This window comes from Pan troglodytes, chromosome 7 (assembly GCF_028858775.2).
Source record: "Pan troglodytes isolate AG18354 chromosome 7, NHGRI_mPanTro3-v2.0_pri, whole genome shotgun sequence".
NCBI lineage: Eukaryota > Metazoa > Chordata > Mammalia > Primates > Hominidae > Pan > Pan troglodytes.
The window spans coordinates 88,955,839-88,973,341 of record NC_072405.2 but is presented as its reverse complement, the minus strand read 5'-3'; the positions used below and the strand labels follow the sequence as shown (position 1 = coordinate 88,973,341).

The 17,503-nt window shown below is 41.7% G+C and overlaps 1 non-coding gene across 1 annotated transcript; it reads left to right on the top strand.

The window, feature by feature from the left end:
• The first annotated feature begins 10,637 nt into the window (after nucleotides 1-10,637).
• On the top strand, nucleotides 10,638-10,768 carry LOC112204285 (small nucleolar RNA SNORA20). The gene has a single exon (XR_002937856.1). It is a non-coding gene; the product is annotated as a small nucleolar RNA SNORA20 (small nucleolar RNA).
• Nucleotides 10,769-17,503: the final 6,735 nt, after the last annotated feature.

Here is a 17,503-nt window from a genome sequence, read left to right as displayed (position 1 = left end):
GTCAAAGATTTACGTTTTACCTTGAGTACAAACTTTTTCAATTTCACACATAAAAAGCCTTCCAAGAAAATACATAAACTTCAGAGGCAACATAGTTAAAAATCCTTGACTTTGCTTCCCCCCCTCCACCCCCACCAAGATAGAGTCTTGCTCTGTCGCCCAGGCTGGAGTGCAGTAGTGTGATCTCGGTTCACTGCAACCTCCACCTCCCAGGTTCAAGCAATTCTCCTGCCTCAGCCTCCCAAGTAGCTGGGATTACAGGAGTGTGCCATGACGCCTGGCTAATTTTTTTTTTGTATTTTTAGTAGAGATGGTGTTTCACCATGTTGGCCTGGCTGGTCTCAAACTCCTGACCTCATGATCCACCCGCCTCGGCCTCCCAAAGTGCTGGGATTATAGGTGTGAACCACTGCACCTGGCCTTACTATTCTTTTAAGACAACCACCTGTTCACACTTAAGCAAAAGACACGAAGTAGGCTTGTTAAGCGCTCTCTGTTCTTAGAATACCTGAGAGCAGTTTTGTCTTTCCCAGGGTCACCTCTGGTCTTCTAGTTTTCCTGACTCCTCATTCTATTTAGAAAGAGGAGAAAGAGAAGGCAGTTTAAAAACAAAAAATAAAAATAAATACACAAGTAGCTTCTCTATGATGAAAGCAGGTCATATTTTTTCTTTCTTTTCTTTTCTTTTTTTTTTTTGGAGCCAGGGTCTTGCTCTGTGGCCCAGGCTGGAGTGCAGTGGCACAATCACTGCTCATTGCAGCTTCAACCTCCTAGGCTCAAACAATCCTCCCACCTCAGCCTCCTGAGTAGCTGGAACTACAGGCATGCACCACCACTGTTGGCTAATTTTTAAATGTTTTTGTACAGGCAGGGTCTTGCTATGTTTTCCATGCTGGTCTTGAATTCCTGGGCTCAAGCTATATACTCCCAAAGTGCTGGGATTACAGGTGTGAGCCACCATGCAATCTTTTATTTATTTATTTATTTATTTATTTGTTTGTTTGTTTGTTTATTTTTTTGAGACAGAGTTTCACTCTTGTTGCCCAGGCTGGAGTGCAATGGCGCGATCTTGGCTCACTGCAGTCTCCGCCTCCCGGGTTCAAGTGATACTCCTGCCTCAGCGTCCCGAGTAGCTGGGACTACAGGCATGTGCTACCACACCCAGCTAATTTTGTACTTTTGGTAGAGATGGGATTTCACCATGTTGGTCAGGCTGGTCTCAAACTCCTGACCTCAGATGATCCACCCACTTCAGCCTCCCAAACTGCTGAGAATATAGGCGTGAGCCACTGCGCCCGACCCCCATGTTTTATTTTCTGATGAAATGTCTTTCCACCTCACTGTAGATAGCCTTCTACTTTTATATACATCTATTTCTATAAATGTGTTTGAAGATCAAATGTGTGAAAATGGAAAATCGGATTAACATGTTATAGTAGGCTGAGTAATAAATTGTCCCCCAAAAAAGATGTCCGCATCTTAATGCTCAGAATCTGCGGATATGTTATCTTACACTGCCTAGGAAATTTTGCAGGTGTGATTCAATTAAGGCTCTGGAGGTTGGGAGATTTTTCTGTATTATCCACATGTGCCCAGTGTAATCACAAAGGTCCTTATAAAGAAAGAGGAGAGTCCCAGAGAAAATGCAACGACGGAAGCAGAGATCAGAGAGGAGAAAATATGGTACACTGCTGACTTTGGAGATTGAGAAAGGGGCCATAAGGCAAGAAAAGTCGGTGGCCACTAGAAGCCAGAAAAGGCAAGGAAACAGATTCTTCCTTGAGCCTCCGGAAGGAACGCAGCCCGGCAGACCTATTTCAGACCTCTGATCTCCAGAGCTATAAGCTAATACATCTGTCATATTTTAGCCATTCAGTTCATGGTAAATTGTTATGGCAGCAATAGGAAACTAATACGCATGTTTATGGGGGCCTGGGATCCCAGAGGAATAGTATATATTATAACATTTCTTAATTAAAATTTTCTCTGTTGCTGCTCTTTTTGGGAGCTGAAAGGTTCTGAACAGGTAAGAATCTTCACAGGTACCCAGATCCCAGGTAGCAAGGAGGCTGGGAGTGTCTCATGAAAGGGACCGAGTCAGCCTGCCTGCCTGTCACCCCAGGGCTTCAGGAAGTTAAGCTAGGTATTGCCAAACCCACCCCCAGTTCTGCTTCTCTCACGCCCACTGCCTTTCACCTACCCTGTTTAGACCACAGGCAATTCTGATCATCAACCTGCCTCGTGCGGGTACCCTGGGGTGTGGACATCAAAGGAGTTTGTCTTTCTTGTCCCCACGCCAAGGGGTGCTCTGGCCTGAGATCCCCCATTGCACATAGCTGCCAGCGGAGCTACACCTGGTTAAGTGCCCAGCAAACTGCCTTTGCTCCATGCCCATCTTTGAGGACTCTAAGGAGGGGAGAGAAGGGAAGGCAGGACTATGGGGTGATACCGGCCCTGCATGTGTTCCTTGTATGAGTCAGCAAGCTTGAGGGCCCCAGCACACCAGAGGCTTGGAGATGGGGGCAGCACGCAAAACGCTGATGGGCACAGGAGGCACAGGCAGGAACAGAGCACTGCCCTTCAAAGGTTTGTAAACAAAGGTACATACTTGTTTCCAGCCAGGTGCGGTGGCTCACGCCTGTAATCCCAGCACTTTGGGAGGCCAAGATGGGCGGATCACCTGAGGTCAGGAGTACGAGACCAGCCTGGCCAACATGCTGAAACCCCATCTCTACTAAAATACAAAAATTAGTCAGATGTGGTGGTGGGCGCCTGTTGTCCCAGCTACTCGGGAGGCTGAGGCAGGAGAATTGCTTGAGCTGAGGTCACTCCGCTGCACTGCAGCCTGGGTGATGGAGTGAGACTCTGTCTCAAAAACAAAACAAAACAAAACAAAACAAAAAACAGATACATACTTGTTTCCATGCTCACCCTGAATTTCTACTAAAGAGTAATAAAAAGTGATCTAAACAACCAGTTCAGAATGCCTAGGGAACAAAGGCATAATTCAGTTGATGTGGTTTGGAGTTGCCCCAGTCGGCTTCATAGCTAACCAACTTAATAAGTATGGCCTGAACACTTTAAATGTAGAGATAAATTTGACAGCATTTTGTAAAGATGTGGTGTTAGGGCATAGGCTGAATGATCTCTACCATGAACTGGCTCAAACCGGAATCAAACTCTTTTTTCCCTAAATTTAGTAATCCAGAAAGTCAGTTTCCCAATTAAAGTCATACTCTATTGGCATAAAGTTTTCATTTGTTTTGTGGTGGCTGACACTGGTATTAAATAGTTAATCCCTTTGTACTGAGCAGAGTGCTTTTATTACATATTTTAGGCTTCTTATATTTTATTCTAAGAAACTCAGCTTTTTTTCCCAGTTGAGAAAAATGAGAATCTCAAATATTGAGGCAAAACCTGGTTTTATGAAAGGTAGAAGATAATAGGAAGAGCCCTGATTTTCTCATGAGAAGACCCCAGTTCTTCTCCCAGCTCTGCAACTTCTTACATAGACACTGCTCAAACCAGCTAACCTTTCTAAGATCCTGTTTCCCCATCCATAAACTGAAATAATCAGAGCCCTACCTCTTTCGGAATAAGTAAGGAGTGAATGAAATATTCCATATGACATGCTCAACATAATGCCTGCCACACAGAAGTATTCAATTAGTACTTAATTCTTGTTATATTTTTATCATTATTTGTATTTAACTATCTTGCTGAGTTGTTTGGAAGCCAAATGAGGTCATTGCCTCCAAACATTTATTAGAGATATTGCTATGTGCTAAGCATTACAATAGGTACAGGAGAATACAAACGTGAATGCCTGCAAGGAACTTACACAGAAAGGCACTAATTTGATAAAAATACAACTCTATAGCTCTAAATACAGATATCAATGTAAAATACAATTCCATAGCTCTACAGCAATAAGGAACTAATATCAACCTACCATCAGTTCATCAAGCATAATTTGATTAACTACAGTAGGCATCTTCCTAGGCTGCCTCATGGAGGAGATCTTATGAAAAATTGGAAGCCCATGCTAATATAGTTTATGTGAATATGGTCTTTAAGAGTTATTACGGCCAGGCTGGGCACTGTGGCTCACGCCTGTAATCCTAGCACTTTGGGAGGCTGAGGCAGGCAGATCACTTGAGGCCAGGAGTTTGAGACCAGCCTGGCCAACATGGCGAGACCCCTGTCTCTACTAAAAAATACAAAAATTAGCCCAGTGTGGTGGTGGGCACCTGTAGTCCCAGCTACTCGGAACTGTAGCTGTAGTCCCCGCTACTCAGCTGAGGCAGGAGAATTGCTTGAACCTGGGAGGCAGAGGCTGCAGATCATGCCACTGTCCTCCAGCCTGGGCAACAGAGTGAGACCCTGTCTCAATAAATAAATAAATAACCACATAGATTAGCTAATTATTAGGAGTCACAGGAAAAATCAACAGAAATATAAGCCATGACATGTTTATACATACATTTATAACCTAGTTAGCAAAATAATATTTCAGCACATGGGCAGTCCATGAGAAAATTTTTTTTAATATTTAAGCACATGAAACAACTAGACAACATTTCAAGAGAGTGTATAATTGGTGTGGTTTGTGTGTGGCGTCAGAAGAGGGAGGTATCAGTGGGAAGAGATCCACTGATCACCCTGGGTGCTTGGTTCTAAAATGACAGCAAAGCATATAAAGTGAGAATCATGATGCATAACTGACTGACGATGAGTCATTTACTGTGGCCCTCCTAGAAATCCCCAAGCGAGCAAACTTGAAAACCTTTATTTGACCCTGCCTTCCATTCAAGCATTCATCCTAGTTCTCTCCTTTTTAAAAAAAAAAATAATAATATTGGCCGGGCACAGTGGCTCACGCCTGTAATCCCAACACTTTGGGAGGCCGAGGTCGGCAGATCACCTGAGGTCAGGAGTTCGAGACCAGCCTGGCCAACCTGGTGAAACCCCATCTTCACTAAAAATACAAAAATTAGCCAGGCATGGTGGTGGGCGCCTGTAATCCTAGCTACTCTGGAGGCTGAGGCAGGAGAATTGCTCGAACCCGGGAGGCAGAGGATGCAGTGAACTGAGACCTCGCCATTGCACTCCAGCCTGGGTGACAAGAACTCCACTTCAAATAATAATAATAATAATTTTTTACTATAGGCGAGCACCACTATGCCCAGCTTTACCTTCTTCTCTTTTTTTACTAACAGACTTTTCTTATAAAAGAATGCGTGCCCATTATAGAAAATTCAGAAAACTCAGAAAAGTATAAAGAATAAAATCATTGATAATTTAATATTATAGACATAAGTGCTACTAATATTTTGTCTTTTTTCTAGAGATTTCTAAAAAATTTACAACTTCCACATAGGTAACTGATATGCCAACTGAAATTTTACCCTGAACTTTAAGATTTAGAAAAGGTTGGCTTGAGGCCTTTCCCATATTTCACTGGGGTTGCAATTCATTCTCTAAGATTTCTTCAAATTCCCAAGGGTTTACAATCTCCTGGTCATTTCTGATCCCCGGTTCTGATTCCACTGAATTTAACTGTGTCTCCTCTTTGCAAGTTGCTTTTTTCTCAACCAATCCAAAGGCCGGAGACCATCCTTTTTGTTTGATTTTCCTCCCCTGAAACTGCCACAGAAGACATTTCTGTATTTAGCAGATCTTACTGAATGTCTGGGAAAATGGAGGGGGTTTTTATACTGAATATATGAGACTTGAATATTAATATTCCTTTCCTAAAATCTTTTTATTACCTCACCAAAAAGAGTTTCTTACCACCGCTGTCTACAGGATCCAGCCTTCTAACCTTGCTGTTACTTAGAATTGGTCTGTCAAGTCACCACAAGAGTGAATTGCGATTTTGATTAGTTGTAGTAAACATTTAAATTAATTTGAGTCATTTTTTTTTTGTTTTAATAGGTTTTTAAAAAACTTACATCTTTGGGGTAATTTGTCGGTAGAGGATAATATGATTTACAAAGAGTTAATGTTTTGCTCATTTGTTTTGTTTGTTTTCAATAATTATACCTCTTTCTCTTGTACTTATGCATTGAATTAGAAGTTTCAAATCAATGTAAAATAATAGCAGTGATAATGGGCATCTTTGTCTTACTTCCAAAATTTTAATATAACAGCCGCCTCCATGTCCTAATGCTACTTTTGGACTATCTTTAATTGGATGTCTTCCTCTGCCTTCCAACTAGAAATATATATCTTAAATTGCTATTGGATGCTATTTGACAGCTCTTCCTTTCTTTGAACTTTCTCCTCCCTGGGCTTCCATGATGCCACATGGCCACAATTTTATTCTTTTCTCTCTTCATTCACACATCCAACCGTTTTCTTTTCTTTTCTCTCTCTCCTCCTTTCCTTCTTTCTTCCTTCCATTTCTTCCTTCATTTATTCTGTTTATTGAACACATCTTCATTAAACATGTTTCCTCTTTTCTCTAAACCTTTACATTAAGGTACAGCTCTTTCTCATGTCTACTGTGTATACCTTTCCAGCTCTTGCCTTCTTGCCTAAATTTAAATCTTGTCTGCAACTCTGACTACTCTCTGCTTGGACATTCCATAGGAAATGCTAATTCATGAGTCCAAAATTAAACTCTCCATTGTTCCACAAGTCAGCTCATCTTCCAATTTCTCATTTCGTGCCCCCCAAAAATATTGCATCTTAGAATCACTATTGACTTATTTTATCTTCTTATATGCTCATTCCTAACTCTACGCCTTGGTGCATGCTGCTGTCCCCAGCCTAGAATATCTTTTTGCTCCCTTCTATTTGTCCAAATTTTACTCATCCTAAAAGGTAGGTTCAGGCTGGGCACAGTGGCTCACCCCTGTAATCCCAGCACTTTGGGAGGCCGAGGCAGGCGGATCACAAGGTCAGGAGTTTGAGACCAGCCTGACCAACATGGTGAAACACCGTCTCTACTAAATATACAAAAATTAGCCAGGCATGGTAGTTCCTGCCCGTAATCCCAGCTACTCAGGAGGCTGAGGCAGGAAAATTGCTTGAACCCGGGAGGCCAAGGCTGCAGTGAGCTGAGATCGCACCACTGCACTCCAGCCTGGGTGACAGGGCAAGACTCCATCTCAAAAAAAAAAAAAAAAAAAAAATTGGTAGGTTCTTCCCTCTCCGTGTGGCTGTTCATGACCCCTCCAGCCTGCATGGTTCTACTCCTTTCTGCATTACCCCAGCACTGGCCTGTGTCGTTTGCCATGACCAGGGACACTCCTAGTAACAGATGAAGGCTGAATTTGAAGTCAAGTCTGTTTGGCTCCAGAACCTGTGCCCTCAGCTTCAAGGCCTTGTCCAGCTCCCCTGACATATTCACTGCTTCCCATCCTTATGCCCCAAGAGGATTCGGGATAGGAGCCAAGTGCAGGTCCCCTGCAGTATTCTTCTTTCTGAACACCTTTAGAAGAACCACCATATTCAAAGAAATCACAGGGACTGGCTACTGTGACATCAAGGGCAATGCATGACCAGATAAATTCCTCTGGCAGTCACGAAATAAGATGGAGCCAAAGCCACTGGAGAAGAAGCTGTGATGCAAGAGGCAGCACATGACGGGAAACAATCCTCTGGCAGTGAGGCCTGAGAGCTGTCTGCGCGAGCCAGGAAAAAGTTCCTGTCATGGCAGAATCTAGTGTAACTAACTGTAAAATATGACCCAATGAAGAGGTACGTCAGCAACAGACAGAGGCCTCCTTCATGCTGCCCTTGGAGCAATGAACAAAGCGATAAAATTACACTCCAGTGCAAGGGTGAAAATAATAACTACTTCATAACCTTGTTTTATTTATTTATTTAGATGGAGTCTCGCTCTGTCGCCCAGGCTGGAGTGCAATGGCGCCATCTCAGCTCACTGCAACCTCCACCTCCTGGGTTCAAGCGATTCTCCCGCCTCAGCCTCCCGAATAGCTGGGATTACAGGCACGTGCCACCACGCCTGGCTAATTTTTGTATTTTTAGTAGAGACGGGGTTTCACCATATTGGTCAGGCTGGTCTCGAACTCCTGACCTCAGGTGATCCACCCACCTTGGCCTCCCAAAGTGCTGAGATTACAGGCATGAGCCACTGCACCCAGCCCATAAACTTGTTTTAAATTAACTAATACACACTGCACTGAGGACTATCCCTGGAAAATAGCAAGTATCTAATAAATGACAGCTATATTATTAATTAAATTATAGCGCCCAAAGTAGAAGGTTTTTCTTACCATCTCTATATAAAGACAGAAAGTCTAGGGGGAAAAATACAAAATTTTTAAACCTTCAAATAATTTATTTTATTGGTCAAAAGTTAAAAAAAAAATCAGGCGGGGTGCAGTGGCTCATACCTGTAATCCCAGCACTTTGAGAGGCTGAGGCAGGAGGACCACTTGAGGCTGGGAGTTCAAGACCAGCCCCGTCAACATAACAAAATCCCATCTCTAAAAAAAAAAAAAAAAAAAAAAAATTAATTTTGAAAATTAAAAAAAATCACACTTGCAATTAATGCAACCTAATTAATGAAAAGAGTTATTCAGATCTATTGTTGTAAGTAAATATTAAATATGTTAATAGCTGGAAGTAAAAGATTTCTGAAAATTTAACTATTGCTTCACCGATTATTTATTCTATGCCTATTGTGTGTCAGGCACAATAAGTTCATTGCCCCCATGGGGCATAGAGATTAGCAGCAGGAAAATTGAAGAGTTATACAAATATAACTTATAAAGCTGAGAAGGAGTACAAACTGTGGGTGAGAGTTCACAGAAGTTCTTTGACTAAGTGATATTTAAGATAAAACCTAAAGAATAATTTATCTGGCCAGGTACGGTGGCTCATGCCTATAATCTCAGCAATTTGGGAGGCTGAGGCAGGTGGATCACTTGAGGTCAGGAGTTTGAGACCACCCTGGCCACATGGTGAAACCCCATCCCTACTAAAAATACAAAAATTAGGCCAGGCACAGTGGTTCACACCTGTAATCCCAACACTTTGGGAGGCTGAGGCAGGTGGATCACCTGAGGCCAGGAGTTCAAGTCCAGCCTGGCCAACATAGTGAAACGCCGTCTCTACTAATAATACAAAAATTAACTGGGCATGGTGGCGCACGCTTGTAATCCCAGCTACTCGGGAGGCTGAGGCACGAGAATCACTTGAACCCAGGAGGTGGAGGTTGCGGTGAGCCAAGATTGCACTCCAGCCTGGGCAACAAGAGCGAAACTCCGTCTCAAAAAAAAAAAAAAATTAGCTGGGCATGGTAGTGTGTGCAGTAGTCCCAGCTACTTAGGCAGCTGAGGCAGAAGACTCGCTTGAACCTAGAAGGCAGAGGTTGCAATGAGTCACGATTGTACCACTGCACTCCAGCCTGAGTGACAGAATGAGACTCTGTCTCAAAAAAAAAAAAAAAAAGAATAACTTATCTATGTTCAAGTTGGTGAGGTTAAGCTAATATATTCCAGGCAAAATTCCAAGATGGAAGAAGAGTGGCTTCTTATGGAAAGAACTGAGAGGCCAGTTTCTGGAACAGAAAGAATGGGAGGTGGAATGAGATATGTTAAACCTCAACAACTAGGCAGAGGGATGATCACACAGAGTCTCATAGGTCTTAAGGATTCGGGTTTTTATCCTAAAGGCAACAAGAAACCTTTAAAGAGTGTAAGAAGAGGTCGGGGGTGGTGGCTCATGCCTGTAATCCCAGCACTTCTGGAGGCCGAGGCAAGTGGATCACCTGAGGTCAGGAGTTCTAGAACAGCCTGGCCAACTGGTGAAACCCCGTCTCTACCAAAAACACAAAAATTAGCTGGGTATGGTGGTGAGCACCTGTAATCCCAGCTACTTGGGAGGCTGAGGCATGAGAATCACTTGAACCCAGGAGGTGGAGGTTGCAGTGAGCCGAGATCACACCACTGCACTCCAGCCTGGGCCACAAGAGCAAAACTCTGTCTCAAAAAAAAAAAAAAAAAAGAGTATAAGGAGAGAATCAACATAATCAAATGTGCTTTAATGGGAGGGTAAGAAGTTTTCACAGCAGTCTGCTTGAGAGATGATGGTTGTGGTGACGATGATACAGAGAGGCAAATGGGTTGAAGATGTATTTAGGAGATAGAATGGGAAAGACTTGGTGATTAATTAATGGGGAGGGGGCACAGTAAGGAATCGGAAGCCATCAAGTAGTCAAGGAAAAGTCAATAATGACTCCTAGATTTCTGGCTTGAGCAACTGAGGGGATGGTGGTGCCCTTTACTAAAATGGAGGACAGGCTGGAAGCAGTGGCTCACGCCTGTAATCACAGCACTTTGGAAGGCCAAGGCGGGCAGATCACATGAGGTCAGGAGTTTGAGGCCAGCCTGGCCAACATGGTGAAACCCCGGCTCTACTAAAAATACAAAAATTAGCCTGGCGTGGTGGCGGGCACTTGTAATCCCAGCTACTCGGGAGACTGAGGCAGGAGAATCACTTGAGCCTGGGAGGCAGAGGTTGCAGTGAGCCGAGATTGCACCACTGCACTACAGCCTGGGCAACAGAGTAAGACTCCGTCTCAAAAAATAAATAAATAAAATAAAATAAAATGTAGGACACTGAAGAAAGTAAGAATTTCCATTTTAGAAAATATTGAGCTTCTTCCCATTTATTTGCTGCTATAGTCTCATAATGATACAAGCAGTTATATGCATGGGATAAAATAATATTGGGACATTGTAAATTGAAATGAAGTAACCATTTTCATCTTTTCTGCATGGACAAGACATTGTTTTTGGTTTTAAAAAAAAGAAGAAGAAAGAAAAAAAAGAAACAAAAAGAAAATCCTGAGCTTTGCATGTCTATTATGACACATGCTGTGAACATGTCCAGCTGACCACTGGATAGACAGTGATGAAGGTCTAAGAAAAGTCTTTGCTGGAGTAATCAATTTAAGAATCACCAGCATGAAGATGGTAATGGGAGTCTCAAGAGTAAATGGGATCACCTAAGAAGCATTTGCAGAGTGACAAGAACAGAGGAACTCAGGATGGAGCCCTTAGGAACCCCAGCATGTAATAAACAGTACAGGAGGAAGAACCATTGGAGGAGACTGAGGAGATAAACCACAGTAGACAGGTCACCAGAAGGACACACCACAAAACCAGGGACAGAAGAGAGGTCATGAAGGGGTGATCGGCTGTGTCAAACATTACTAAGACATCGAGATTTAAATCCAGATTGAAGTGTACATTAGATTTAGTAGCATGGAAGTCTTTTTTAATCTTAGTATGAATAAAGTACCCAAATAACTAAGGCAAAGTTCTCTCAGGTAACCTCTTGATCCCAGTCCACTTGTTTTGGGAACCAGGCTATGCTTGTTTCCTACAGTGGAATTAAAAGTCAGCATGGGTGGCACCTGGGGAGGCCGAGGTAGGCAAATCACCTAAGGGCGGGAGTTCAAGACCAGCCTGACCAACATAGAGAAACCCCGTCTCTACTAAAAATACAAAATCGGGTGGGCGTGGTGGTGCAAGCCTGTAATCCCAGCTACTCGGGAGCCTGAGGCAGGAGAATTGCTTGAACCTGGGGGGCGGAGGTTGCGGTGAGCCAAGATCGTGCCATTGCACTCCAGCCTGGGCAACAAAAGCGAGCTCTGTCTAAAAAAAAGTCAGTATGGGTGCTATGACTACAAGAAATCTACCCACATGAAAAAGGCATGTGAGGGGAAATGAAGCATGTGAACGATTTATACAGAGGTATTAACAGGAAGATTTTATATATTATTTTCTTTTATTATGCTTTTTAAAAATACTTTTTAAATTTTGAGGATTTGGAAACTCTTTTTTTCTTTTTTTTTGAGATAGCATCTTGCACTGTTGCCCAGGCTGTAGTGCATTGGCACGATGACTGCTCACTGCAGCCTCAATCTTCCAGGCACAAGTGATCCTTCCACCATAGCCTCCCAAGTAGCTAAGACCACAGGCGTGCACCACCATGTTTGACTAATTTTTTGTGTGTGTGTAGAGACAACATCTCCCTATGTTGCCCAGACTAGTCTCAAACTCCTGGGCTCAAGTGTTCCTCCCATCTCAGCCCCCCAAAGTGCTGAGATTACAGACATGAACCACTGCACATAGCCAGAGTTTCTTTAAGAGTATGTAAAAATGTTTATGGATTATACTTTGGGTGGGGGAAGACAATATTCTCAGGAAACAGAAATATGGAGGCTGAATTGGAAAGTGAAGGATGCAAAGGATGACAAAATAGGACATTAGGAATAGAGTTCTTTGGACAGGACACATTTGGCCACAAGGGATAGAAAGAGTCAAGGCTGTGCTAGACGGGAACCTGTGGCCAGGGGAAGTTGCGAAAGTGTTTAATGTTGATGCGAAAAGCTGACAGACAGGGCAAGACTGGAGTCACAGAGAGTGCAGAAGACACAGTGAGCACAAAGTTCAGAACCCAGAATGGAGACACACCCCCTCCATCGGTCCAGGGCAAAGGGAAGGCAGTTCAGGTGTGGTAATTTGGGGACAGGAAGTTGACAGTGGCTCAGTTGATCACTAGTTTATGAAGTTGAAGGTGAAATCCCTAGCAAGAATAAGAGGGCATAGCAGGTAGTCAAGGGAATAAAGATGGTGAAGAAGCGTTGGAATGTGTTTCTTTTTTTTTTTTTTTTTTGAGGCAGGGTCTCATTGTGTCACCCAGGCTGGAATGCAATGGCACAATCTCGACTCACTGCCAACTCTGCCTCCCAGGTTCAAGTCATCCTCCCACCTCAACCTCTTGAGTACCTGGGACTACAGGCACATGTCACCATGCCAGGCTAATTTTTGTATTTTTTGTAGGGAGAGGGTCTCGCTGTGTTACCCAGGCTGGTCTCGAACTCCTGGACTCAAGCTATCCACCCGACTCAGCCTCCCAAAGTGTTGGGATTACAGGCGTGAGCCACTGCACCCAGCCTGGAATATGTTTCAAAGAGCTTTCGTTAATAAACATGGTTTGATTCTGAGGAGCTGTAGTTTTTATTATTCATACACTTTGCAATTAAGTAACACATATTCAGGAGCCTTAACATGGTTTACATTAGACACCAGAGATCAATTAAGAAATTATATCAGTATTAGGAGAGAATTAATGATTGTAATGAAATATATAAAACATTAATTACTGTTAAGATAACTTTTGATTGATATATATAATTAAGTTTATAATACTTGAAATTATATTTTTTCAACTTCACATAAACTTGTCACAATTTTATGTTGGACCTATACTAAGAATGCTCTTTTTATCAAGAAAATTTAGGTGGATTTTGCTCCCTGTCTTTTTGCAGTATTTGATTAACTATTCTTCCATTTTCTGATCCACCTAATACAATAATACATTTTTGTATATCCATTCCTTAAAATATAGATATTTTCTACACCTTCTATCCTTCTGAATAAACTACTATTAAAACAATAGTACTTTCTCCTCCCAACACACTAATTTTCTCTTTGTTTAACAATAACAACTAATAATGTGCATTGTCCTAACTTTTTCAAAGTGCGTTCACATACGTGATCCTATTTATCACCATGACAACACTATAACTTATGTATTATGGTCATAATTTCAATGTAAAGAAACCAAGATTACTTCCTCAAAATCACCTGACTAGCAAAAAGCAAAGCTTGAAACCATAAAAAAGAACAAGATCATGTCCTTTGTAAGGAGATGGATGGAGCCAAAGGCCATTATCCTTAGCAAACTAACACAGGAACAGAAAACCAAATACTGTATGTTCTCACTTACAAATGGGAGCTAAATGATGAGAACACGTGGACACATAGAGGGGAACAACACACACCGGGACCATTTGGAGGATGAAGTGGGAGAGGAGGGAGAGGATCAGGAAAAATAACTAATGGGTACTAGGTTTAACACCTGGGTGATGAACTAATCTGTACAACAAACCCCCATGACACAAGTTTACCGATGCAACAAACCTGCACTTGTACCCCTGACCTTAAAATAAAACTTAAAAAAAAAAGCAAAGCTATGATTTAAATCTAAGTCTTCTGATTCTTCAACTCAAATGCGTTTATTTCCACTATACCAGTGTTTCCTAGGTGGCCTATGAAGAAATATATTTTATTTAAATTGTTACAGATTTTAGTGTAACTTTACATAAATTATTTAAATAAAATGGTGATCAGTTTAACTACAGTCATATATCCCTTAATTATGGGGATATGTTCTGAGAAATGTGCCTTTAGGCAATTTTGCCATTGTGTGAACATCATAGAATGTACTTACACAAACCTACATGGTATATAAGCTATTACACACCTAGGCTGTAAGGTATAGCCCAGGGGTCCCCAACCCCTGTATCGTGGACAGGTACTGGTCCATGGCCTGTTACAAACTGGGCCACATAGCAGGGAATGAGCAGCAGGTGAGCAAGCAAAGCTTCATCTGTATTTACAGCCTCTCCCCATTGCTTGCATTACCTCCTGAGCTCCATCTCCTGTCAGATCAGCAGCAGCATTGGATTCTCATAGGTGTGCAAACCCTCTTGTGAACTGTTCATGCAAGGGATCTAGGTTGTGCACTCCTTACAAGCATCTAATGCCTGATGATCTGAGGTGGAACAGTTTCATCCCAAAACCATCCCCTCACCCCACCCCATTTGTGGAAACATTGTCTCCCGTGAAACTGGTCCCTGGTGCCAAAAATGTTAGGGCTGCTGGTATAGCCTATAGCTTCTAAACTACTAACCTATACAGCATATTACTGTACTGACTGTAGGTGATTGTCACAAGATGGTAAGTACTTGTGTATCTAAACTTACCTAAACATGAAAAAGGTACAATAAAAATACAGTATGCTGGGCACAGTGGCTCACACCTGTAATCCCAGCACTTTGGGAAGCCGAGGCAGGTGGATCACCTGAGGTCAGGAGTTCAAGACTGAACTAGCCAATATGGTGAAACCCCATCTCTACTAAAAATACAAAAATCAGCAGGGCATGGTGGTGCACACCTGTGACCCCAGCCACTCAGGAGGCTGAGGCAGAAGAATTGCTTGAACCCGGGAAGTGAAGGTTGCAGTGAGCCGAGATCATGCCACAGCACTCCAACCTAGGTGACAGAGCAAGACTTCGTCTCAAAAAAAAAAAAAAAAATAGTATAAAAGATAAAAAAAAGGTAGACTTGTGAATGGAGCTTGAAGGACTTGAAGTTTCTCTGGGTGAGTCAGTGAGTGAATGGTGAGTGACTGTGAAGGCCTAGGACATCACTGTACACTCTTGTAGATTTTATAAACACTGTACATTTAGGCTACACTAAATTTATAAAAACATATTTTCTTTCTTCAATAAAAAGTTAACCTTAGCTTACTGAAACTTTTTTACTTTATAAACTTTTTAATTTTTAACTTTTGATTCTTTTATAATAACGCTTAGCTTCAAACACATTGTACAGCTATACAAAAATATTTTCTTTATATTCTTATTCTATAAGCTTCTTTCTATTTTTAAAGTGTTTTACTTTGTAAACTTTTTTGTTAAAAATGAAGGCACAAACGCACCTATTGGCCTAGACTTACACAGGGTCAGGATCATCAATATCACTGTCTTCCACATCCACATCCTGTCCCACTGGAAAATTTTCAGGGGCAATAACATACATGGAGCTCTCATCTCCTAGGATAACAATGCCTTCTTCAGGAATACCTCTGAAGACCTGCCTGAGGCTCTTTTACAATTAACTTTCTAAAGATATATGTAGAAGGACTACTTCTAAAATAATGATTAAAAGTATAGGTCAGGCATGGTGGCTCACGACTGCAATCCCAGCACTTTAGGAGGCCGCGGTGGGATGACTGCTTGAGACCAGGACTTTGAGATCATCCTGGGCAACATAACAAGACCCCATCTCTACAAAAAAAAATTTTTTTTTAAATTAGTTATAGTCCCAGCTGCTTGGGAGGCTGAGGTGGGAAGCTTGCTTGAACCTTTAAGCAGTGAGTTCAAGGTTGCAGTGAGCATCTTTGTGCCACCGCACTCCAGCCTGAGTGACAGGACAAGACCATGTCTCTTAAAAAAAAAAAAAATATATATATATATATATATATATATATGTATATAATTTAACACTGCAGCTAAGAAAAATAAAAAATAAATTTAAAGAAAATTTAGGCCAGGCGTGGTGGCTCATGCCTGTAATCCTAGCACTTTGGGAGGCCAAGGCAGGTAGATCTCCTGAGGTCAGAAGTTTGAGACCAGCCTGGCTAATGTGGCAAAACCCCGTCTCTACTAAAAATACAAAAATTAGCTGGGTATGGTGGTGTGCATCTGTAGTCCCAGCTACTCTAGAGGCTGAGGCAGGAGAATTGCTTGAACCCAGGAGGCAGAGGCTGCAGTGAGCCGAGATTGCGCCATTGCACTCCAGCCTGGGCAAAAAGAGCGAAACTCCATCTCAAAAAAACAAAAAAAGCTCTATTATAATCTTACGGTACCACCATCGTATATGTGATCCATCACTGATCAAAACATCATTATGTGTCATGTGGCTATAAAAGTAATAAGTAAATAATAATAGAGGTGATACATAGATTTGGCAAAATTCATGAATTTAGATATGTATGAATGAAATTTTCATACACTTCATAATCAAATCTTCATAATCACTGAGAGATGGGCAAAAACCAGGGGTAATTGTCCCATTTTAAGATAAAGAACAAGGCAATGAATGGCTGTGACATTAGCTAAGCTAAATCTTCCTTTAACAAAATTTGATATTTAAATCCAACTCCCTCCCTCCCTAAAAAAAAAAGGTTGGGAGGGAGGAATTATATTACTATACAAAATAAACTTTCAGTGGCTGGGCATGGTGGCTCACACCTGTAATCCCAGAACTTTGGGAGGCTGAGATGGGAGGATTGCTTGAGCCCAGAAGTTCAAGACCAGCCTGGGCAACATGGCAAAACCCACATCTCTACCAAAAATACAAAAATTAGCCAGTCTCATAACTCAGTCAATAAATTTAAAAATGACCCAAAAGGTCATTTCTTTAATTTCATTTTTAAATTTTTATCTATTTAAAATTTTATCAAATTTTAAATTTTATCTATTTTCTCTCAGACAAATCTTAAACTCTAGAACTTGATTTTCTAAATCTATAAAGTAAAGGCCAGGCGCAGTGGCTCACACCTGTAATCCAGCTACTTGGGAGGCAGAGGCACGAGAATCACTTGAACCCGGGAGGCTGCAGTGAGCCGAGATCGCGCTACTGCACTCCAGCCTGGGTGACACAGCAAGACCCTGTCTCAGAAAAAAAAAAAAAAAAAAAAAGGAAATCTATAAAATAAAAAGTTTGAACTTCGTCATCCCCAATGTCTTCATTTCTAAAAACAGATACTTTTATTCTTCAAGTTGCTAATAATATTTATATGTATGTCAGTGATATATAGATTGCATAAATTAGATCTATTAAGGACCTAATGCTAAGATCAAGAATTGTTTACAATTGTTCTTTTT